Genomic DNA, 15011 nt, shown 5'->3' on the forward strand with positions numbered 1-15011 from the left:
TACGACGGCCGTGATTGCAATTAAAATCTCCAAAATTAATGAAAACGTGTACGGTTTCCCATGTCTTTTGAGTTCGTGGAAAGCTTACTAAGCTTATTTCTTAAATGACAGCGCGCAAACAAGTATTCCAAGAATAGTTGCGAAATAATTGTTGAAACAAGCTCACCCTTGCTCGTTTACAGTAGGTAATTATTTTCCATCAGAATAACATCTTCTACCCTATGGCTATAGTACTATCGATCTTGAATGCAGAACGGCTGTTGAACCTTCAGATACCTTCATAATTTCTGTCGCATTCCTTTCTGAATTGATGCAGTCATACACCTTGTTGGAATTGGCGATTGAGTTTCAGTCGCCCGGTGTTAGAGTTGGTAGACCAATTAGCGAAAACTAATCCCCGGCACAAGAAATTCAACAATTTGACATTCAGTGGATGTTTTATGAAAGATATCAGATATGATGCTTCATATGTTCACGATATTTCAATTCATTCCTTGTTCCACTCAATCGCTAAGATAAGGGCGATCAAAGACTTCCGGATCACACCATTATTGGTCTCAACGCAAATAAATGCCCATGTCCTTGTAGGATTGTGAAAATTTTACTGGCGTATACTCAAAGGGGGTTGACTAAAATAGCAGATTTTTTTTTTAATTTCCGGAAAACATTATTATTAAAAGTAGTTAGCACTTGTATAGCGCCATATATCTACTAATGGAAGTGCTCCAAGGCGCTTTGACATCAGTAAAAAACGCACTCACAAATGAATGACTCGGAATAAAAAGTGTACAAGACAATAAAAAAGCGTAAAAATTTGGCCAGATTAAACTCCATACACGTGTTTAAAAAGATGAGTCTCAAGCAATCGTTTAAAATTATCGAGGAAAGTACATCGTTTGATGGAAATCGGCAGATCATTCTATAATTTCGTTGCCGTGTAGCTAAATGCACGATTACCATGATCCCAATTCACATTTTACAGGCTGAATATAATCTTCACCTTTACTAATCAAATTCGAGTACACTCTTCCGCATCTGTATATAGGTATGAAAATTCCAGGCCCTCTGTATTTTATAACAAAACTTTGTTAATATAACAATTTACATATTTTATCATCATTGACAGTTGACAGTTCGCTTTGCACACAAAGACGTCTGACTCAAGTTACCAATGAAAATGTCGTTACAACCATTTAACCCCTGACTCTACTATTGAATCGGAATTGCAGGCCAACTGTTATCTAAAAATTTACCCATCATGTGAAGATGTCAAGGCATGTTTTGTGAGAATGTTTGTTTCCCGCAAAAGTGTGGCTGCGCCATCCATAACCCACAGTGAACCAGTAAATATCAAAAAGACTTTTGTTTAAAATTACGAGATGCAGGTATTGTGGCGCAATGTTTCGATGACTCACGATGACGGAACATCTGGCGACTCTTCTTCAATGACATACTTATTTTAGATATATTGTGCAGCAGCGACACAACTCATATGACCAGTTAACATGCGTGTGAAACCAAGCCCGGGAAACCATTCAATTTTTAATCTATAGAAAAATACGCACGTCCTCATGACTGACCTGGGATGGCGTTAGTTTTTGCAACACCAGTAAATTGCCGATAGCAGACAATTACTCAAACATCCCACACGCATTTCGATGAATTAATCGCTACGCAGAGACAACGGAAATTACATTCTACCACAATAATTCTTATCAATTTCCGTGCTGCAGGTGTACTTATACTAATGTTCCATTACAAATGATTAACAATCTTCGGAAGCAGATAATGGATCGTTTCCAGCATTTTCATGGCCACATAAATGTTTTCCACTTTCTAGAAGACTATAAGTAACTTTTAGAAATGAAATGAAAAATGTTCCGGAAATTCGTAACACGTGTAAATGTATTCAATGAAATGTCCACGGCGATTACCTACATGTATAATTTACATCGCAGCTTTTACATAGGTTGTTAAGAGTAAAGTCGACTTAGAGCCTATTGCATGGATAGAGATACACTTGTAAGCTTATAGTGTTCCATTGCTAAAGAAATGAATGTCGATATATACATACATACATATATATATATATATATATATATATATATATATATATATATATATATATATATATATATATATATATATATATATATATATATATGGCTCATATCATTGTTAACGTTGCACTTTTGCCAAGTCACGCTGCCGACTTCCCCTTGACACAAACGTGACCTACTAACCTTGTGTGAGGGTAATGTTGAAGTTTAGTCAGAGAAATGTATTTGTTACGTGGCCCTTTTTGGACGTTTACCTCATCTATCTCCTAGTCTTCATAAGGTCTGGACAAAGCTTTAAATTTACTCAGTTTGCTGTAAACTCTGAATATTTTACCCTCGCTAATATACAACTTTCCTAGTAAAATAACTGGGCCGTGTTTATGCAACGTAACTTAATATTCTTATTCTACGGACTACATATGTGGCTTTAATGCCAGTTTGAGTTTCAGGAATCAGTCCTTGTGGAGATTTACAACGCATTTTGAAGGAGTAAGCAAACTGGTAATAAAACAGGTCAGAGCCTGCTGAGAGTCGTGGAGTCATGCCTCACCATAAACGCGCACCTGTTGTGAATTTGCGGCTCTGCTTTATGGCTTTGTTGTTTATGCGTGATCCGCATTGTCAAGTAGTGCTACAAATGTCTCGGTTCTTAAAAAGGCGTTTTACGAAGTCGTTAAGTGTACTTTACGATGAAAATCACAGCTTTTATCAACAGACACCAGTGTCGCATGCATCACAAAGCTTACGTAAATGCGAAACGTTTGTTATCAAAGTGCATGGTTTTCTGTGTAAGAGGTAAAAACAGATTGTTTTTTTCCGAACGAGAATGCCACTAAATTACTGCACTATTATAGAGTGTAGCAAACGCCATTTATAAAATACTTTGCAGAGTTGGCTTTCCTATTGAGACGGCGGACCGATAGGCATTCATTTATCAACCTATTGTACATCTTCAACCTGTAGGTCCTGAGCTCTGTGTCTCAGGCGCTCTCTTCAGATCCCCTGAAGGCACTGTGACTCAGATAGCAAAGCAAAATTGCCTTCGGTTGTCTCTCATACAGCTCTTAAAACATAACTTCTCCTTAAATAAACTTCAGTTTTAAATTCGGTCGTAGAGTCTGATATATCAGCAACATTAGGTCTTTTCTATACCAAACCTCAGTTCTAACATGTAAACGTACGTGTGAATGTTTAAGATTACTGAAACTATTATATATCTAGTGATGAACCGGACGTTTCTGTCAGGACAAAATTGCCAAACTTGTTTACAGATTTGCACTTACTGCTTTAAGGTCATTGGAGAGGGCGATTGTTTTCCGATAGATATTTCTTGAGAGCCAAAAATATGTTTATTTTATCACTTGTTGTATTTTACGTTACAAAAAGGTCAATGTACATACATAGGTCCAATTCTACGCAGAGTAGAAAAAATAACCCCGTTCACACAACAAAGTCGCTGGAAAATGGACTTTGTTTGGTTAAGGTACTATGTACCTCGAAAGTGAAAGACTTAAACTTTTGCTCAAACTTTCCTTAAGCAATCTTTCAGCTATCCTCTTTCAAAGTCATGAATAAAAATCGGGGGGGGGGGGGGGGGGGGGTGGGGGGGGTGGTCACCGTGCAAATATTGGTACTAGAGAAACAAATAACCAAAGATTCACCAATATTTGAAATTCAAAATGGCCGGCATCCCTGTGTTTACACTATGGAGAAAAAAAATAAAATTTTCGAACTTCGAAAAACTAAGCCAGTGAAAAGTTTTCTTACACCAAGAGATTTAAAATGAGCCCCACACGGTAGATCAGAAAAGAATTGAAAAAGTTTAAGTCCGAATATCTGTCCCCGAGGCGCGTTCTACCTCAGTATGAACTATAGTCTAGTGCCTTGACAGGAACTACTCACTCCATCTCAGCAGGCTACATCGTCGTAGGATAATCACTGAGATGTGAAGCAAAATCACTTAAGGGAATATTGGTAAAAAACTTAAGACTTATTTTAAGGTTCGATGTTGGATTCCAAAATTTTTAAAGTGCCTTACAGTGACAGCTAGCCCCTTATCTCATTATTCCCTGATAGCAAGAAGATGTTACTTTTCAACTATAATCAACACTGCTTTTTGTATATGTAACTATGCCTATCGGAACAATACCAATACAAGCATGAAGGTGTGTGTCATTTTTGCTCGGGATAAATCAAATTCAGTTAACTTCGCGCAAGCAATTCCTTACCGACAAGCTTTCCTACAAAGAGACGCTTAGTGGCTTACATAATCCTTCACGCACTCGGGTTCCCTCATTCAGTTTACTCCCTCTTTGTAATACTGTAATTTAATTTTGTAATACTGTAATTTTTTCCGTAGGCTATAGATATAGCCTTGCGCGTTTTCGCTATCGCAAACAAGGATCGACTCAATAACTGCGGTGCAGGCTAGCCTCGTTCAGTTCTGCAGCGAGCACGGGGGTAAAGCAAAATAAGTTGATGGACATTGCCTCGCTGCTGTTGGTAATGTGTCTCGCAGTGGGGGACGTGATTTTCCAGAGTACGGTATGGTGTATTAACTCACTTTCTGTGGTGTTATTTGTTAGAGGATACTATTTATTTGGTCTGTCACTATATCAGGACTACACGCGTTATTGTGACGATTGTAAAGATCCTGCGAGGCTCGATGTTACAATTTGTACAGTGCGCGCTGAAAAAATCTACTCGACCTAGTTTGATATATTGATCCTCCAACGAGGTAAATTGCTTAAGGGGCACCATATTAGTTCACTTGGCCTCAAACGCATGTAGACTCTTACAAAATACACCATGTGCTTGACCGCATCAGGTAAGGCTAATCACTGACGTCACTGATGATTTTACTCGGCCAGTGGTTGGAAAGGCGGACTGGACATGTACAAGAAACACATGACCCATTGCCTTTTATTCACCTCGCAAAATAACCCCTCTCCTGTACGAAGGTAACAATGCGTACATGACCGCTACCATGTGCCGCATTTCTCATTTCGTAGAACAGAGTAGCTTCATGGGTGAAATCTTCCTCATTGATGATAAGACATTACAGGAAGGCTGACAATTTTGCAATCTGTTTCCCGAGTTACACTTTTGCATTTCTCTTCGGATGTGCTAGTACCTGCTGCCCATTATTCATCCACTGGAAACTGAACGACTAACAAACGAAAGAACAATTGTAGGATTCAAATTAATGGATTCATACATCTTTTTCAATGGATATGTATCAGAAGTGCAAAAGCACAAAAATATCAGTGACGACACTTCAAGGACCAGTAGGAAATGCTGACACTCTGAGATATTTTTTTTCAGTATTTTGAGTGTACTAGTATCACACGATTAGAACCATTTCTTGGCTAATTATATGACGCTAAAATTGTCTTTCTCGTTCGCAAAGAATAGTTTATATCAGAAAAAGTTACATTGACTTCTATTCATCATTTTCATACAAATAGAAAAAAAGCCAACGACGATAAAACGACCAAAGTAAAGTTGTTATCTTTTAGTAACTTGCGTATATTCAAAAGTAAGTGGCTTCTATCGGGCTACGAAATCAAACTACCAAGACGTCATTCTGAATTGAAATCTAGACTGGCACGACCAACGACGGAGATAAGATTACCAACTGTGGCGAGATGCAGATAAAACTGTTTTATACTTTTGTCTTATGTTTTATGTCCTTTTTGTGATTAGTATCGCTCATTATCAGATGCAGACAGTATTTATGTAGTACAACGAAGAAAATAATCTGTAATCTTTCTGATAGTGTGTCAGCGTGACTGTCTCATTCGTGTAACGTGTCTACGCGCCATCTGTCAACAGCTAGGGTAGGTTGTCTCATGTATGGTATAATTCTGACGCTTTTGGAGATAGTCCGTAAATCAACTGTGTTACTATCCAGACATTAAGAAATATTGGACAATTACACCACACTTCGTGATGAGGTTTCCATTATTTCAACTGAACATCCTTCTGAATGCAATGTCTGCTGAATATGTCGCAGATTTTCTTTTTGATTTTCCATGTTTTTTTAAAGTTGGAGCAATGCACTATTGCTCCTAGGAGTTCTAGCGTCACTCGAACTTGTTAACAAGCGTCATTCCTGTGTCGCATTGGAGTGTGAGTGTACCATTATTCCGTCACCTTGGAAACGCGGTATGTGAAATCGCGACTGTCGCCGATGATCTATGTTTTGAAATATGTCGTTAAAATGCTCTCATTGTATCTAGCACGGATTGGTTGTTTCAAACGCCACTTATAGGAGTCTGCATGTTTGGAGAACATCACGCTGCGGATTCTATGGGAATCCACTTCCAGTATCCTTCGCGAATGGATGTTGATGCAGAATATTCCAGGGAAAAGAAGTGTAGAGCTACAGGCATTTTCATGTCCCGGCATTGGGTCGTGATGTTAACGTAAGGTTCAATTGTCTGTAGGGCCGATGACCATCTTGTCAATCACTACGCCCACATTTATTACGTATAACTTTGTTCTGCACAACTCCATTCTCTAAAATACACTCACGAGTTTAGATCCAGACGGGTTTTTTTTGACAATGCCAAGAAGTACTCTTAAGTTGAGTCAGTACGGATTTTTGTATGAAAACCTTTCATGACCTTTTCCACTTATAGGCATTCATATGAACAATTCGTGACGATGTCAGAACATCTCAAAAATCGTCCTTTGCAGAGGTTAATTCGTGTTGGTTGTCATTATGTGTTTGATATATTTTGTAGAAAGCAAGACTGATTTTTACAGGGAGATTCTCTCACCGCTGTCTCACTATTGGGAGATTCGCGTCGTTCCACGCGGGCGATTTTTATGGCGTGACTGACTATTCAAATTTTGACGCATTTTGTATCACTTTGTTTCGTATTGAAATTCCTTGACGCGGTTCAATTTTTACGTGATACTCAAGTCTCATTTTGAATGCAAATCATAATGTTCTGCTCACTTCTTTTTAATTAAGAGACGGTTTATTCAGTTTGTTGAGGTACCATATGTAACCTAGCTCAACACCCCATGCCGTCTTATAAAAAAACATCTCAGTACGACGTGGTCTATTTTTCAATCAGAATAAAGGAGATTTTCTTATATTATAAGTTCCATGGTAATAATAATTATGGTTGTTGGACTCTAAAGCGCGTCCGAGGTCATACGCTGAAGATGATCATTACGTTGAAAACACGCTCATCAAACACAGTGTCCAGAAAGCTTCCGAATATTTGCTATAGCAACGGAACCTCCTATATGATATCATTCTCCCCTCATACAGATATACTCTCAATAACGTGTTAATATATTCTTTAAAATCAACACCTTGGCCGGGGTTCAGCGAGATGAGATTCTAAATTAATAAACAGCACCCTGTTGATTTTCTCAGCGCCAGTTGGAATGGAAGCTTTATATTCAATTAGATAGCATAGAAACAGGCAAAGAAATTTATTGTTTCGTCCATCATGAGTCACGCAGAGCTCATCATCCCCTATTCAGCGATCTACATCAAAACAATTTTAAATGTAATGTCAAAGATCTCCAAAACACCGTCCAACAAGTGAGTGACAGGATGACGTTTGTAATAAACATTTTACGTTCAGTAATAAACGTGAGATGCATGGCTACGTTTCCTATTTAACGGCTAGTATTTGAACTCTTTGGTCATTTCATCGTTGTTCTTTCTCTTCTGATCAGCGGTAACTTTTTATCGTTGGTTTTGATAAGTAAGCTCCTCAGAATCAAAGCGTCTTATACGAATTGTGACCTCACGGGTATCAATTTATCGTCGAAATAACTTTTACGTCCCACCTTAAATTCACTGACAATATATATTTCTCGGAAGCATGCCAGCTTCATTTTCGGAATACATATTCAATATGATAAGTGAGTGAAGCGTTTTTAATCAATAATATGACTTAAAGTGTACAATGATCCTGATGTCTTATTTGTAGGGAGTAGCGTGCTTTAAACATTTCGTGAGCAGCTTAAAACAAGAGTCTGCATCCCACAAACCGAACAAAATAATGACGGGAATAACTGAAAACTGCCTGACGTTAAAAAACACTTTGAAATTTAATCCCCCAATATATCTTATACTTGATCGCATAGGCAACATTTCATCGACAATGTCTTTACTCCGTACGTCATAGGGTATGATGCAATGCTTCATGGGACTGTACGCGCTGAATCAAACAAATATCATACGTCTGTGTGTTACCATACCATCGGGTATACAATTTTTAAACACTTTAATTGGCCAATTATTGCCACATGACTGACCGTCGATACTCGAAATCCGAAACGTTTCCAAGTATGTGAACGAGTACAACAATAAAGAAGACGATCACCAATATTTGCAAAAAATCCTCGAGGGTGGAGCACAAACTAGGTTTCGTTTAATCTCCTACACGAACGGAATGAACTACATCTGAACTTACTGAGCAATCTAAAGTCGACTTTTTTACTTTAAAAGGTATATATAATATATATAATATATATATATATATATATATATATATATATATATATATATATATATATATATATGTATATATATATATATATATATATATATATATATATATATATATATATATATATATATATATATATATATATATATATATATATATTCAAACATAATCAACTATGTATATCTTGGACAATGGACCCTGAAAGAAGGTCATACGACTTGAAAAGTAAAGGGTTCATCAGCAGGAGAACGAATTCGCGGATTTAGAATCAATATACTTTAGTCAAATTTTCCTGGCTCTCCAGCAATGTTGCTCAGACATCACCATCACATTGATATCAATCAATACTTTCTTGAGAATATTTCTGGAAAGTCTGGAAAAGAAAATGTTTTCTTGCGAGACATTTTCTAAACTCTGCAAAATTATATTCTTTCTCGCTACTCCGTGACAACTTTGGCTTTTAAAGGTTCACGGCACAAGGAACGCTCAGGGTATATGCTAGAATGCTGCGGTCATCATTTGTACACGGTTTTCTATTACCTGTCCTTGTTGCTATCACAATGCTCGTGGCAATGTCAATGGTCGTGAGATGAGCGCATATAGCGCATATTTTTCCTCAAGAAGGGAGTTTCTCCGTGATTACAAGGACTACATAGGTTTCACGACCCGTGTAATATTCAACTCTTAACGTCAACCCCGAGGAGCGGAGTAATCTTCTTTCCTTGACCGTATCTCTTCACAAAGCTTTCTTCTTCAGAAATCGGAATGCGAAGGATATGCATGAATGCGTGCACAGAGAAGACGCCCATGGCCATCATGAATACATGGCACGGTAGAATCGAAGCCTTGATCACTAGATATAATATACATGGATGAACCAAACGTTTTGAACAAAATGCTTTTTATGGCGTGCTATTGTAACAGAATTAATCTGAATGTTTTGGTGCTTGAACAGAACATGTCTAAGTATATATCTTTCCATCTGTCACGACCCTTGTCACTCTAATCAAGAATTAATAAAATATCCGCTCTCGTCGGTCAAATTTGCATGTGCAGAAACTGGTGTTTTACCTCGACCATCACAGCTATAGGTCAATTTTTGTTGTTGATAATTTGAGTCGGTAGACTTAGCTTCTACAGGAAACTAGGAGTACTTGTATAATGAGAAAAAAATTGAAAGATACGTGACACTGGTATTTTGAAATAATTCATTATTTTATACATATATATACATATACATGTATAGAGACACAGTCAGAAGTCAGCAGTGGTGTTGGAGCGGTTTTCTCTTTGGTTATGGGATGTGGGCATTCTCACCCTTAGTCGCTCACAGCAGCTAAGACTTCTCAAGATATCAAGATAGAGCAAAATCAATTTATTATAAAAGTGTCACTTACACTGTAAGAGAAGGAACACAACAGGCTCGACTCAAAATATGCATTCAGCTTCTCCTGACATTTGAATACATTATGCACAAATAGGCTTTTAAAACTTATGATTTTACCAAAATGTTAAATGCACCGTTTCTTCATGCACAAGCGCTAAGAATTCTTTGTATGAAATTGTACTGATATGAGTTCTATCATTTGCTAGGTTGTTTAAGGTAGTATGCACCTCGAAAGTGAAAGACTTAAACTTTTGCTCTAACTTTCCTCAAGGAATCTTTTAATCATTCTCTTTCAAAATCAAGAATAAAAATAAGGGGTCACCGTGCAAATTTTGGTACTAGAGAAACAAATTACCCAAGATTTACCGATATTAGAAATTCAAAATGGCCGCCATCCCTGTGTTAACTCTATGGAGAAAAATAAAAATTTTCGAATTTCGAAAAAGTAAGCCGGTGAAAAGTTTTCTTTCACCAAGAGCTTTAAAATGAACCCCCACATGTGGTATATCAGAAGAGAATTGTAAAAGTTTGAGAGTCCGAACGTCTGTCCCCGAGGTGCGTTCTACCTTAATCTTTAACAATGAAACAAACAGTCCGCGCCTTGCCTTGTCAATCTCGACATCTTTCTTGGTTGACAGCTCCTACACATCTATAGCAGCAGCAAATGCAAATACGTTTGAATATTTGCCCCAAGCAAGGTACTAATAATTCATCAAATCGCAATGTCCCCACCGACTGTCCCATGGCTTGTGGCTTCTCTGTATATGAAATTTCGTCATCACGGTCACAATTCACTACTCCCCTGCTTGATCCAGTGAAAGATATTTTCTAGGCTATCTGATATCAAATTACTCAGAACCTTTGTCCGTATTGGCTCCCGTATTTTGCGGAGATTTTACAAAGAAACGAAAAAAATATTTATGGCTTGACATGATCTTGTTTAAACTTAGATGAATGTAAAAAACCCCGAATCTTACTTTTCTTTGATATGCAAAATTCATCAGAAAAGAGAGATCAGATCCGTTAGGCGTAAAAACGATATCAGATACCAACTAGTAATCAATTTCTATTGCGCTTAGCAACCGCAGTTGATCCGCCTGCCACGTTGATGCATACACGCATGTGTGTGCAAATCCTTCGTCCCTTGCGACTAAAACCATTATAGCAAACCGTGCTGCTACTGTATTTGGCGTCTGACTAGAAGCAAGATATGATAATATTAATCGGTTAGTTTAGGAGATTAACAAGATTAACCAGTGGCCGCTCAAACTGGTGAATTTCGACAACATGCAGTGTAAAGAAGCATTTTCGCGTCTATGGGAGACGTGATCTGACGAGACATGATGTAGTTGATAGTAAGACGTAAATTCAAGCCGTCGGGCAAAATACCGATTATTTTGTTCCAACAGCGTGAGTTTTCGCCGTGTTATTCTACTTCTTATTTATGCAGTTGTGATGACGATGTTTCCGATGACGACAGCCATAAATCTTGTAAACATTAATGTCATTAGTACTTTTCAATCTTCAGGAAAGGTCTCGTTTACCACACTTCAACACACACTACGAATTCAACACTGACTTCGTACACAAAAACAAGACCTTTCCAGGTACAATGTCCACGTAACATTTTACTTGCAGCGAAACAATGCCGTCTACAACGAACGATTTGAGTTATGTTTTTGTATACCGAAACAGGCTTTGAAAATAGACGCAGCTGACGCAGTTTTTCTTAATCTGGAACAAAATTATTGCTTTCCATGATAAATTAATACATTTCGTTTATGTTCTATCGTTTAAAGTTTTTGATGAAGAGCCTCGCGAGTTAGTAAAAAATAATGAGAAAAGATAAAATAAAAAACAAATAATACAAAATATCGCTTTCATAAAATGTTTCAAAGTGTGACAGCTTGAGGAGATTATGAGCAGCGATACTACTTTTATTCTAGGCTTATATTTAAACAATATGGATAGGTGAAACCGACAAACTTTGTTGATTTGTGGTCTTTTTCAATTTGTAGCTATTTAAAGCATGAAAGTGCAGATTTGAAAAACAAAAGAAAACGTGTTTGTTGCATTGCTGCCGTTATCTATTAATTCCATAGACGTCCCATCCACTGAGCGAGTGGTCGTGTCTATGTGACTTATTTTTATCATCCATTTCGGTATTCAGTATTCACAGTACAAAAATACAAAGATCAATTCAAATTAAAATGCCCTAATCAATGCAATGCAAAAACATTCTCTGTTTAATTTTGCACAGCTTTGTGTCAAAAGATAAATTCCTAAACATACCTTTCAGCTTTTTGTAGTTTGATGCTCACTTTCTAATATTGTGCACCCATAATTGAGTCATATATAAATCATTATTGCGTTTCTTTATTTTTGGTCAACCCGATTGCTGTTATACAATTTCGCTTAGAGGTGACTAAGCAGTCCACTACAAAAAACAATACTGCGCATGAGTAAACCATGTAAATTGAGAGATTATCGGTAATAATCGGGGTATGACGTCACAGATATCACAGGTATTGACAAAGGCGTAATATGATATCGAATACAAATCCCTTGTTCTGTAAGTTGGTGTGCTTAATGTAACTATAATATCATGATAACTCACTCAATGCATTTCTTTGTAAAATAACCACTCTTTTTAAGGGTAGGGATTTGGCCGAGCGGTTTTAACTGTGATGTCTTCGCTAGGTGACTGGGTGCTGCACGTTGTGAGTTCGAATCCAATCGAAAATCTACTAAGACCTTGCGTACGTGTAAATGACGTCTGTTGTAAAACGTGTTGCTTCCGACAAAACATAGCTATAATGGAGGTTTAGAGTCTAACTATACGGAATTATGTTTTGTTGCTTGCAGTGTGCTTTGGTGCTAAATCTGTAGTGAAGAGCATACGAAAGGCAAGACAGAATCATGATACAAAACTTATAACAATGACTAAGTTTTGACAATGCGTTTGCAGAGTAAAGTGAAGATGTGGCATTTTCCACAGTCAGGGTTGACCATCTGTTCTTCTACCAATCTTGATTGAGTTGAACATGCTCTGAGTCTTTTACCACTGCAGATACCAATGTATGATGTCGAAAAGCTTCAAACGAAAGACGATCTGTGAATTTGGAAATGGTGACATTTTCATTATCTCGGGGTGTCTGCAGCTCTCACCGAAGGTTTTCTGTTATTGTTCCGTTTCTTTATCCCATTGTCAGACGGATCTGTGACTTTGTTTAATACGTGCGTAAATCATATGATCAACGGTATTACATGTCGTCATGGAGCGCGGGTCAGCCCAATAACCTTGCATCCGAAAAAATATTCAGTGATTGACTAATCAAATCACTCCATTCAGGTTTATATGATGATAATGAGCATTGCGATAGCAGTGAGGGTATCGAAGCATAAATAACTCATGAGGTAAAAACTACAACGCAACAGTTCAGTGATTTTCTAAAATCTTTGATACCAAAATGCAATTATGCCAAGGTGATGTATAACGGCTCTCGTTTTTTTTTATATACAAACTCTAAAGCTGTTATATGTCGTATCCTCCAGGCATGTATAGAAGTCTGTTCGATATTCAAATTTGAGTATAAAACCGGAGCATGCTGGGACACACGGATTGATTTGACATGAGCATAAACTAAGATGCCCTCTATATATTGGAAGGCCAAGTCAATAATGAAAGTTTAAATGAAATCATGCAAATAGGAAATTTAAATAAGGGTCCTTAAATTGAGAGAATATTCATGAAATATGCAAATTTTGTAAAATAGTTTTTAAGTCGTGGAAGAAAACTGATATTCGGACTCACTTGTATATAAAGAGTTACCTTACTGTAAAATGTACTTTGGAATACCTCGGTTCATGACCTCGATATTATATATGAAAAGAGCAGACTTTATCAAGTACTCAATGTTTATTTGTCTCCAAGGCTCGTGATCTATTTTAATTGTCGCATATTCCCTGGTTATTAAAACTACAAGGCGTAAGAAGGTCTTAGTTTACAATAAAGAGAGTCGCTTCCATCAAAATTCACATGAGTTAATCAACTCGTATTCGAACAAATATTGCACTTTGTCGTAAGTAGGTCATAACATGAAATGTCGCACCGAAGTCTACCTGACGTTCATGCACTAAATTCGCCATAGAAATACTGTAGACCCTGGACATGACGTCGGGTTTTGCAAAAAGTAACCCGCACTACTGCAAATTACAAAAATCCTTGCTTGGAAATAATTTACAAAAAATCAACAATACGTATAGACGATGACGTAGTTTCAGAAATCTGTCGGCCCTACGACGGCATTTTTGCCCTTAACCAATGATATACCACCCGTCTCCATTTATTAAATATTTTGAGTACGAAATCAAGAGGAAATTAAGAAATTCAAAAACTTATTAACAGCGCCATTAAGACAAGTCACTCAAGTATGGCCTTTAGTAATATTGCTCCCTGAGACACAATGATAAATTCACAGGAACTTTTGATGGAAAAATGATTGCATTGTGTAGAACGGTGGTGAAATAAAACGCTGTTTTCAGATAGTATTAAAATCCCGACAGGGGATTTATATTGTTGAATTTGTACATGCAAGACGTAACTTGACATTTTTGATCTGTAAATATGAGCTTTTTGTATCGCTACATGCTTGAGCACTGTCTGTGAAGGCATATGAATCAAAGCAATTCTTTAAATTTTGCAATATATTATTTTAGTCTACGTTGGAAACAGTTCATCCGACTGCCTCAAAATTATCCGTTTGGCCCACGGAATTTGTTTGATGTATGATTTCCCCGAAAACAAACTAAAAAATACAAGCAGAAACATACTAGTATATTTACCACTCCGTTAAGGTAGAATTCGCCTCGGGGACAGATATTCGGACCCTCAAACTTCTACAATTCAGTTCTAATCTACCCTTGTGGCGGCTCATTTTAAAGATCTTGATGTAAGAAAAAAATTGACCAGCTTAGTTTTTCGCAAATCGAAAATTTTATTTAGAGTTATCATAGAGATGGCGGCCATATTGAATTTCAAATCTCGGTAAATCTCGAGTAATTTGTTTCTCTGGTATCAAA

At 37.2% G+C, this 15011-nt stretch overlaps 1 protein-coding gene across 2 annotated transcripts in view; it reads left to right on the top strand.

Annotated features, from left to right (window-relative positions):
• LOC139140906 (PDF receptor-like) overlaps positions 1-15011 on the top strand; it is a 115923-nt gene that overhangs the window by 12919 nt on the left and 87993 nt on the right. The gene's annotated exons all lie outside the window — the stretch shown is intronic.

The sequence above is a fragment of the Ptychodera flava genome, chromosome 9 (genome assembly GCF_041260155.1).
Source record: "Ptychodera flava strain L36383 chromosome 9, AS_Pfla_20210202, whole genome shotgun sequence".
Classification (NCBI taxonomy): Eukaryota; Metazoa; Hemichordata; class Enteropneusta; family Ptychoderidae; genus Ptychodera; species Ptychodera flava.